General features: G+C 46.9%; 1 long non-coding RNA gene across 1 annotated transcript in view; it reads left to right on the top strand.

Annotated features, from left to right (window-relative positions):
• Nucleotides 1-1,926: 1,926 nt before the first annotated feature.
• LOC146492462 (uncharacterized) overlaps nucleotides 1,927-10,395 on the top strand; it is a 23,641-nt gene continuing 15,172 nt past the window's right edge. Inside the window, exon 1 of the long non-coding RNA XR_014871959.1 lies at nucleotides 1,927-2,461. This is a non-coding gene — a long non-coding RNA (uncharacterized LOC146492462). The remainder of the gene's footprint in view (nucleotides 2,462-10,395) is intronic.

Below are 10,395 nucleotides of genomic sequence, written 5' to 3'. Positions count from 1 at the left end.
CTCAGACTGAGTCAGCGCTGCCACCTGGTGGAAGAAAGCAGAAACTGCACTTCATGCTCAAACCAACCTGTGAACACTGAAACTCCCTGTGTGTGTGTGTGGTGGCGCGTGTGTGTGTGGTGGGGAGGGTGGAGGAGAGGGTAGAGGAGAGCGTGGAGAGGGTGGAGGAGAGGATGGGGGAGAGCATGGAGAGGGTGGAGGAGAGGGTGGGGGAGAGCGTGGAGAGGGTGGAGGAGAGGGTGGGGGAGAGCGTGGAGAGGGTGGAGGAGAGGGTGGGGGAGAGCGTGGAGAGGGTGGAGGAGAGGGATGATTGGACTAAACCTGATGTGCTGCACTGCTCTTGGTGATGACTGAAACCTCCGTGAGGCTGAACCGAGCTCTGAAGCTGCCGCTCAGCCCGCCTCGGCACACAGACTGGCTCCAGGTCAGCTGACAGTAATATGAGTGAGGAGCGGCGGGTCGGTGAAGGTTGAAGCCAATGGGCTGCTCACCGTGAGGAGCTCCGTGCAGCTGTCTGCTGCAGTCATTGTTTAAAAAACAACTTTTTCCTCTTTAATATTATTGATAACATTTTCTGTTTCCTGACAAATGAATTATTAGTGTTTCATCTTTCCTGAGGATTTGTCCTCATCAAATAAAGAAAACTTGAACACCTTAGCTGTGCTGTATGATGATTGGCCGGCACTTATTGCAGCTCTCTCCCTGACACACCTGAACCTTTATTAATAAATAAACATGCTGAGCTGCGTGACATGATGTTGTGTCTGGAACACGTCTATGAATAAAGCCGTTTGCATCAGTAACTGTGACGATGAATGAATGAGAACATTTTCATGTTGGAGCGCTGACTTCAGCTCAGGAGAAGACGCTCGAGGTGAGCTGGAGGTTTTGTAAAGATGGTGGCAGCGCTGAGCCTTTCCCTGATGATGTAACAGGTATGATCCTTCACTGCTTTAGTCTAAAGGTGCTGACATGAATCCAAATGTCCCTCCAGGACCGGAAACACGTATGTTTCCTGTCTGTAGCCACATATGGACGGGCGCTGTCCAAACACAGTGAGACATCATGGCGGCTCCACAAACCGGTGCCCGCCCTCATGTGTTTGAGACACACCTCAGTTGTAGAAGTTACGCTCTATGATATCACCAAGGCTCAGCAGGGGAGTGCACACACCTGTGTGGTCAGAGCTGCATCCAAGCATGGTGAACCCGGACAGGTAAACAGGAAGTGTCTGGCAGGTTTAAACCGTCGATCATCACCACAGAACTGTGTTTTCTGAGCACGCTCACACTGCTTCAGCTGGGGACAGAGTTTAGTGAGCATGTCTGCTCTAGCAGATTAAGAGATCCGGTTTGAGTTTCCATCTCAAACCACCGGGTGGCGCTACTGTGTCATTGCTGATTACCTGAGTGCATGTGCAGCAGGTGTGGCTGAGATCCTGGGTTAGCTTTGTGTGTCTGTGGCTGTTGTGTGTTCCACTCATTACAATCAGCTGATTGCTGACAGAGAAACGCTGCACAGTGATTGGATGTTTAAGTGTGATTGCAGCTTTCCTCCACCAGAGGGCATTCACGAGTTAAAGGTTCTTCAGCTGTGCAGAGAGCAGAAAGTTTGTCTCATCTGTGTGTGTGTGTGTGTGTGAGCATGAGCCAGAGGCAGGCAGAGATGCATCCAGGAGAGCGGCGCTAACTGGATGTCGGTAAGCTCAGAGTTCAAAGGTCGTGGGTGGCTGTAGCTCATGAGTGGCTGAACGTGAACATCAGGACGTTTCCAGGCTACAGCAGCAGATCAGTGATGGACTTTGAGGTCACAGCAGAAGTTCGCTCAGTTGAAGTTTGTTTCCAGCGTCTTCTTGCTGTCACATGGTGGCGTTTGTCTCCGCCCATCAGAGACCCTTTAACCGTCCTCCTGCTCCCGCTGATGGGTGCAGCCTGAGCGGACTCTCAAAGTCAGACTGCCTGAGCTCGCAGGTCGTCAGCAGAGTCTGAACTTAAATGTAAACAAACCCGGCTCCTCTCCGACCCTCTGTAGGTCTCCCCCAGTCTCCATCGTCAGCTCCGTCTCCCAGTAAGCTCGGGTCCATTGCTATAGCAACGGGTTGCCATGGGCAACGAGACACAGCCAGCGCCAGTCAGCATCCTCCTCCTCCTCGCAGTTGTTGTGAGAGGCAGGCAGGCAGAGGGGAGAGAAGGCGCGGCGCGTGCAGAGCAGCAGAGACGAGAGGAGAAGAAAGACGCTCTCCTCTCCTCGCCACCGGAATAAAAACCCAAAAAGCAAAATAAAGACATCAGGCATCCAGTCAGACGCCTGCATTCTGCTGTCTGCGTCTCGGAGTGCAACAAGAGGATGGCAACAACTTGTTCATGCAGGAAAGTGTCTGTTCAGTGCAGGCGGTGACCCCGACGCCAAACCTGCTGCCGCCGAGCAAGAGTGCGCCGACATCACCTGCTGCCGCTGCAGGGTGAGTCCAACTTCCTGTCAATCTCATTCTACCTGAATCGTGCCTGTCAGGCGTCCTGTGGGTGCAGAGCAGCAGGGTTCAGGTTGGTGCAGCGAGGTGAGCCGTGGACCTCGCCGTGTCGTTTCCATCGGCACAAAACATCAGCTTCTAATTTCTGTGACATCGTAGCAACGATGTCTCCGTGTGATAGCAACCGTTTCATATGTTAGAAGGTTTCACCCCGAGGAGCCCACCATGGTCATGTTTGATCCCCGAGACCATTCAGACCCACAGACCTGTGGAGAGCAGAGGGTGAGTGTGTGTGGGTGTGTGTGTGTGTGTGTGTGTGTGTGTGAGTGTGTGTGTGTGTGTGAGCGTCTGTGGTCTTTTGACTGTGCCTTTATAATGGCAGCTACAGGTGGGTGCTGCCGCTCTCTCGCCCTCGTTTGCAGCTCTGTTTGAGTTAATGGCAGCAGACCTGACTGATCACAGACACTAATCACAGACACGGACCACAGACACTGACCACAGACACTGACCACAGACGCTGAAAACAGACACTGATCACAGACACGGACCACAGACACTGACCACAGACACTGATCACAGACACTGACCACAGACACGGACCACAGACACTGACCACAGACACTGACCACAGACACTGATCACAGACACGGACCACAGACACGGACCACAGACACTGACCACAGACACTGACCACAGACACTGATCACAGACACTGACCACAGACACTGATCACAGACACTGATCACAGACACTGATCACAGGCACTGACCACAGACACTGACCACAGACACTGATCACTGGCACTGACCACAGACACTGATCACAGACACTGATCACAGACACTGACCACAGACACTGATCACAGACACTGACCACAGACACTGATCACAGACACTGATCACAGGCACTGATCACAGACACTGATCACAGACACTGACCACAGACACTGATCACAGACACTGATCACAGGCACTGATCACAGACACTGACCACAGACACTGATCACAGACACTGACCACAGACGCTGACCACAGACACGGACAATAGGCACTGATCACAGGCACTGACCACAGACACTGATCACAGACACTGACCACAGACACTGATCACAGACACTGATCACAGACACTGATCACAGGCACTGATCACAGACACTGACCACAGACACTGACCACAGACACTGACCACAGGCACTGATCACAGACACTGATCACAGACACTGACCACAGACACTGATCACAGACACTGACCACAGAAACTGATCACAGACACTGATCACAGACACTGACCACAGACACTGATCACAGACACTGACCACAGACACTGACCACAGGCACTGATCACAGACACTGACCACAGACACTGACCACAGACACTGACCACAGACACTGACCACAGGCACTGATCACAGACACTGACCACAGACACTGATCACAGACACTGACCACAGAAACTGATCACAGACACTGACCACAGACACTGATCACAGACACTGATCACAGACACTGATCACAGGCACTGACCACAGACACTGACCACAGACGCTGACCACAGACACGGACAATAGGCACTGATCACAGGCACTGACCACAGGCACTGACCACAGACACTGATCACAGACACCGACCACAGACACAGCCGTCGGCCTGTTAGGTGAACGTTTCAAACCTGCCCATTTCTAAACTTCACACCTTCTGTGACCCAAACATTCAGACGTGCCGTTGATCGTCGTGCGAGCGGAAAAAAGTGTTTCCTTTCATTCACAGCTTTACCTCCAAATTAAGTTTCAAGCTAACAACGAGACGCAACAAGCTGAGGATCAACAACTAGTCAAAGAAGGAAAAAGAATATGTTACACATACCAACAGACCTCCCTGCAGTGCCTTCAACGGCAACCAGGGGAGGCTTTGACTCACTGATGTAAACCATAGACTGTATATAAACAATGGCTATCATAGGGTAGTGACCCCACTTCCTGCTCCTTTGTGACTCTGATGGGAGTGTAGTCTTCGACCTTAGTGGTTTATTCAGTTGGACCTGAGAGCAGAAACTCATCATGAAGGTGTCAGCTGAGCTCTGATCAGCTGAGCTCTGATCAGCTGATCAGCTGATTGTTGTGGGAACAGGAAGTTTGCATCTAAAATAAATTCACAAATGTTCGCACACAGAAAGACCTGAAACTCTATTTAATACCTAATAATCACCAATTAGTGAAACTGGTCTGTGTTCAGAATCAGAGCCACGCCTCTGTGACATCATCACTACATCATCAGCACAGAGTTTCTGAATGTCTTTTATTTATTTATACATTTACTCGTATGAAACTAATTGAACACTGATCACCTGGGGACAGGAAGTCACACCCATCTCTGATACCAACACACCTGATCAGAAGAACTGGACTGGAACAGCCACCCCAGCAGTGATGGGTCAAATGACCTTTATTACCTTTGTGACCTTTTTGACCTTTGTGGAGAAGCTGTGTCAAAAGAGTTAAACTGCACCAATCACAGCAGAAGCTAAACAACCCAAGACTGAAGGTCAAAGGTCACACTTCAGCTCAGCTATGATTTGAAAGTGTGATGGGAGATCATGACGCATCATCAGGACATCTTGGTAGTGTAAAGGCAGAGCAGGTCATCTGCAGATCAGAAGGTTGGTGGTTCGATCCCTGTCTGCTCCAGTCACCATGTCTTGGCTAAGATGTTACATCAGGTTGCTCTCTGATGCGTGTGTTAGCTGAAAAGCATAGAAAACATGCTCGTGTGAGTGGGTGAATGAGGCAAGTTGTACTGAGTACTCAGATAAGCATGAGAACATGTCCATTTTTTGTTCTTTAAATGAAATGTGAACATTGTGTGGCTGCCAAACCACCAAAGACACATTTGTAACCACCACTGTGATGGATTTTTAAAGGCTGAGTAGAAACATGCCCGCAGATGTCTGCTGCTCTGAAATCCATAAAGTATATCCGTTTGAGTGACTGCTATTCATTTCTTGGAATTTGTAAGTAACTGTGATATTGTTTTACACGGTAAACACATTTTTGTGCATTTCGTTTTGTTGGAAAGGTCACAGAATCATGACTTTAATAAACACTTCACTGCAAAGTCTGAGGGACGTAATGTGACAGCAAGGATGTGTAAAAGGGAGGAGCTGACATGAGACAGAGACACAAAGAGACAAAAAGACAAAGACACAAAGGGACAATGAGACAAAATGACAAAAAGACAAAAAGACAAAGCGATAAAGACACATATGCATAAATACACAAAAAGACAAAGACACAAAGGGACAAAGGGACAAAGAGACAAAAAGACAAAAAGACAAAAAGACAAAGCGATAAAGACACATATGCATAAAGACACAAAAAGACAAAGACAGAAAATGACAAAGAGACAAAGCGATAAAGACACAAAAAGACAAAGACACAAAGGGACAAAGAGACAAAAAGACAAAACGACAAAACGACAAAACGACAAAAAGACAAAACGATAAAGACACATATGCATAAAGACACAAAAAGACAAAGAGACAAAAAGACAAAGAGACAAAGAGACAAAAAGACAAAGAGACAAAGGGACAAAGAGACAAGGAGACAAAGAGACAAAGGGACAAAGAGACAAAGGGACAAAGAGACAAAAAGACAAAGAGACAAAGAGACAAAGAGACAAAGACACAAAAAGAAAAAGGGACAAAGAGACAAAAAGTAGTGCTGTCAGCGTTAATCTCGGATTTACGGACCGCCCCATGCATGGGGCTGTCATTTTAACGAGATTAACACTGACAACACTAACAAAGAGACAAAAAGACAAAAAGACAAAGAGACAAAGAGACAAAGAGACAAAAAGACAAAGGGACAAAGGGACGAAAAGACAAAGAGACAAAGAGACAAAGAGACAAAAAGACAAAGACAAAGAGACAAAGAGACAAAGGGACAAAGAGACGAAAAGAAAAAGGGACAAAGAGACAAAAAGTAGTGCTGTCAGCGTTAATCTCGGATTTACTGACCGCCCCATGCGTGGGGCTGCATTAACGAGCTAACTGCGCTAACACATTGACGCCACGCAGCCCCACGCACGGGGCAAACAGAGCTAACTCGCTGACGGAGATTTGTTGCGTTAATGCGGTTATGGCCTTAACGTCATTTTAACGAGATTAACACTGACAGCACTAACAAAAAGGCAAAAAGACAAAGAGACAAAAAGACAAAAAGACAAAAAGACAAAGACACAAAAAGACAAAGGGACAAAGACACAAAAAGACAAAGAGACAAAAAGACAAAGAGACAAAAAGACAAAGAGACAAAGACACGAAAAGAAAAAGGGACAAAGAGACAAAAAGTAGTGCTGTCAGCGTTAATCTCGGATTTACGGACCGCCCCATGCGTGGGGCTGTCATTTTAACGAGATTAACACTGACAACACTAACAAAGAGACAAAGAGACAAAGAGACAAAGAGACAAAAAGACAAAGGGACAAAGATGAAAAGACAAAGAGACAAAGAGACAAAGAGACAAAGAGACAAAAAGACAAAGACAAAGAGACAAAGAGACAAAGGGACAAAGAGACGGAAAAAAAAAGGGACAAAGAGACAAAAAGTAGTGCTGTCAGCGTTAATCTCGGATTTACTGACCGCCCCATGCGTGGGGCTGCATTAACAAGCTAACTGCGCTAACACATTGACGCCACGCAGCCCCACGCACGGGGCGAACAGAGCTAACTCGCTGACGGAGATTTGTTGCGTTAATGCGGTTATGGCCTTAACGTCATTTTAACGAGATTAACACTGACAGCACTAACAAAAAGACAAAAAGACAAAGAGACAAAAAGACAAAATGACAAAGAGACAAAAAGACAAAGGGACAAAGACACAAAAAGACAAAGAGACAAAGAGACAAAAAGACAAAGAGACAAAAAGACAAAGAGACAAAGAGACAAAAAGACAAAGAGACAAAGAGACACAGAGTTGGAGTTGGCTGAAGCCACGGTGATGTGAGGACGTCTGCAGGCTCAGAGTGAATCAGCTGTTTCTGGGACTGAACTGATTGTCCTCTTGCTCACATGTTTGTCAGCTGATCTGAATCTCAGCACCGCCGTCGAGCTTACTTCATATGAAAGGCTGTGATTGACGTGTGAAGCTCTTCCCATCGCAGGTTTAAAGAAACTGCAGCATGAAAATGTTTTTCACACCATCAGAGGCAAAAGTGTTGAAACAGACTGTGAGCCACGCTGACGCCAAATCTGTCGACGTGTTTCATCCAAAAACAGTCCGAGTGTGGACTGCACATGCTCAGTACCAACCTGAGACAGAACAGAGTAGCTGTCAGAATATTTATATCCACACCGTCCTCTTTTAACTTCATTTATATTTAGATGAACTGATCCATGTGTGAGATCCATATTTAATCACAGTTCTGAGACAACAGACACACAGAAATAGACTCAGAAAAAAATAGACTCAGAAACAGGACAGATTTCTATACTTGACTGATTCTGATTCAGTGGAATTCTCTTTATTGGGGCCTCCTCACCTTTCACGGGAGACATTAACAGATCAGCCAAAGAATGAGGAGATGCAGGTGGGTTACAGAGACATTACAGAGGTTAGAGACGCACTCCAACAGTAAAGAAAGAGAGATGCAGAAAGTAAACATGAACAAACAAGCACAAAAACAAAGGACTGTACACAGAAATACACTATAAGGATGTGGAGACGACCCATTCTCACACAAAGGGAAAACATGAGATGCAGGATGACCTCAAAGACATAAAAAAAGATGGAAAACGAGCAGAAACAGGCGCTAAGAGCAGGTTTCCCACACACTGAATAAACCTGTTGGATTAGCAACCGTTTCTCTGTTCTGGGCACAGACAGACTCGATGTGGAGGCCGGGTGTGGCTGAGACCGAGCACCAGACTGGATGACAGATTCAATCTGTGCAGGTCTGAAAAACAGCGTTTAATCCAAGAGAATCACAATCAACCTGAAATATGAAGAAGGGCAGTGACAGCGCAGCACTTCCTGCTATCACAGAGACACATTTCATCAGGAGGGAGATGAGAAACAGAGAAAGTAATTACAGCGCTGAGATGAAGTGCAGACGGAGAAAACAGGTCCGATAGCTGAATCCAAAGTCATTAACTGCAAACAGAGAGAGTCACAAACACACAAGGAAACATTCAGATCTGAGAAGGCAGGGCGCAGAAAACCTGAAGAAAAGTTCATGAAACTGAAACAAGTGTGACTTCAAGGCACAAACCCTCCAACCTGCAGGGTTACACCTCTGTCTGATTAGCCACAGTTCATAGTGTTCTGATGATGCACACTGTGCATTAGAATTAACCCGACAGTGATTTTATTCAATAACTGACTTTGTCTGTAAAAACAAACCTTCTCAGACCTGGACATGATTATTGATTTCAGGAAGTCATCGTTCCTGCTGTCATTACCGCTGCAGACAGTCAGACTGTGGACAGGTATTTAGGCGTTGATCCATAAACGGTGCTGTGAGCCTCACTGAGGCCACCAAACATTCAGTACAGTCTGTTCTTTTTAAAGGAAATGAGAACTTGTAATGTCTGAAACGCTGCTTGGTTTGGTAACATGACTCTGACGAACACGAATTGGCTGGAACGTCTGGTAGAAACTGCCAGAAAACTCTCAGGGCGTTTGCAAGACAGGCTTTTAGCCATTTATAGGACGCATGTGCTGGGAAGGCTCCGTCTGTTATCAACTGTTGTAACCACTCACTTCACAGAGAGTTTGTGCCATTATCCTCCATTACGCTTGTTTTCCTGAGCCCAGCGAGAGCCGCTGCCACACTGATACGACTTTGTGTCGATGGTCAGCGCCACGATCAGCCTCAGTGTGAAGCACAGCTGGACCTCAGAGAACATCTGCATGTTAGGCCCACCCTCCTCCTCCTCTCTGTGGCGGTGACGGTCTCTCGGCTGTCCACCTGCTGAGGTGACTTATCGACGAGCTGTCGGGCATCGCCATGGCAACAATCACTTTCCCTCATTAGGAAACACACAGTGGTCGCGTTGCTGCTGTTGAAAGCTGGGAAACATTTTCTGTTGTATTTTTCTTATTTATTACACCGTGAATAAAGACTTCCTGTTTTTGGTAACCTTGATGACCGCACTGCTTTACAGCATCTGCTGTTTAAACCTTCATCTGATGGGAAATAAAGACACAGAGTAGCTTTTCTCAAAGTTACAAAAGAAGGTCTCCAAAGGTTGATTCATTTGGACGTAACGGTTTCAGTGGGAGAAACATTTCATTAACATCCAGGTGACTTCTTCAGTCTCAGCTGACTGCAGCTTTCAGTCTTATAAACAAGGCTTTGCTATCCTACCCTGGAACACCACCAAGCCATTGGTTCAGGTCTGTGGATGACACCTGGGTGAAAATCAAATCTCGGGACGTTCCACGAGTCACGGATCACATTAACTCGGTGGACCGACACATCAAATTCACCAGGGAGGATATGAACACTGTCAGGTTAGTCTTCTTAGACTGTGAGATCTCCATCAGTAATGGGGGACATCTAAAGCTGACGTGTACCGTAAACCTTCACATACGGATCAGTATCTAAGGTTTGACTCTCATCATCCACTGGAGCACAAACTGGGCGTCATCAGGACGCTACAGCACAGAGCGAACACCATCCCCACTGACACAGCAGGGAGGCAGAAGAAGGCGGAGTCAAGGGGCCATTTGTGGGTCTCCACTCTCCCTCCACATACGGGCTGCTCCACCTCACCAACCGACATAAACCCTGGAAAAGTCGTGGCATTTGCTAGCGTGGTCTACAGAACTGCATTTCAGAATATTTCTCCTGTTTTGGCTTCCTGTTAAATCCAGAATTCAAAATCCTGCTCCTCACATACAAGGTCTTAAATAATCAGGCCCCATCTTAT

The sequence above is a fragment of the Neolamprologus multifasciatus genome, chromosome 22 (genome assembly GCF_963576455.1).
Source record: "Neolamprologus multifasciatus chromosome 22, fNeoMul1.2, whole genome shotgun sequence".
Classification (NCBI taxonomy): Eukaryota; Metazoa; Chordata; class Actinopteri; order Cichliformes; family Cichlidae; genus Neolamprologus; species Neolamprologus multifasciatus.
The sequence above is the reverse complement of the archived record's forward strand: the minus strand, read 5'-3'. Positions and strand labels throughout refer to the sequence as shown.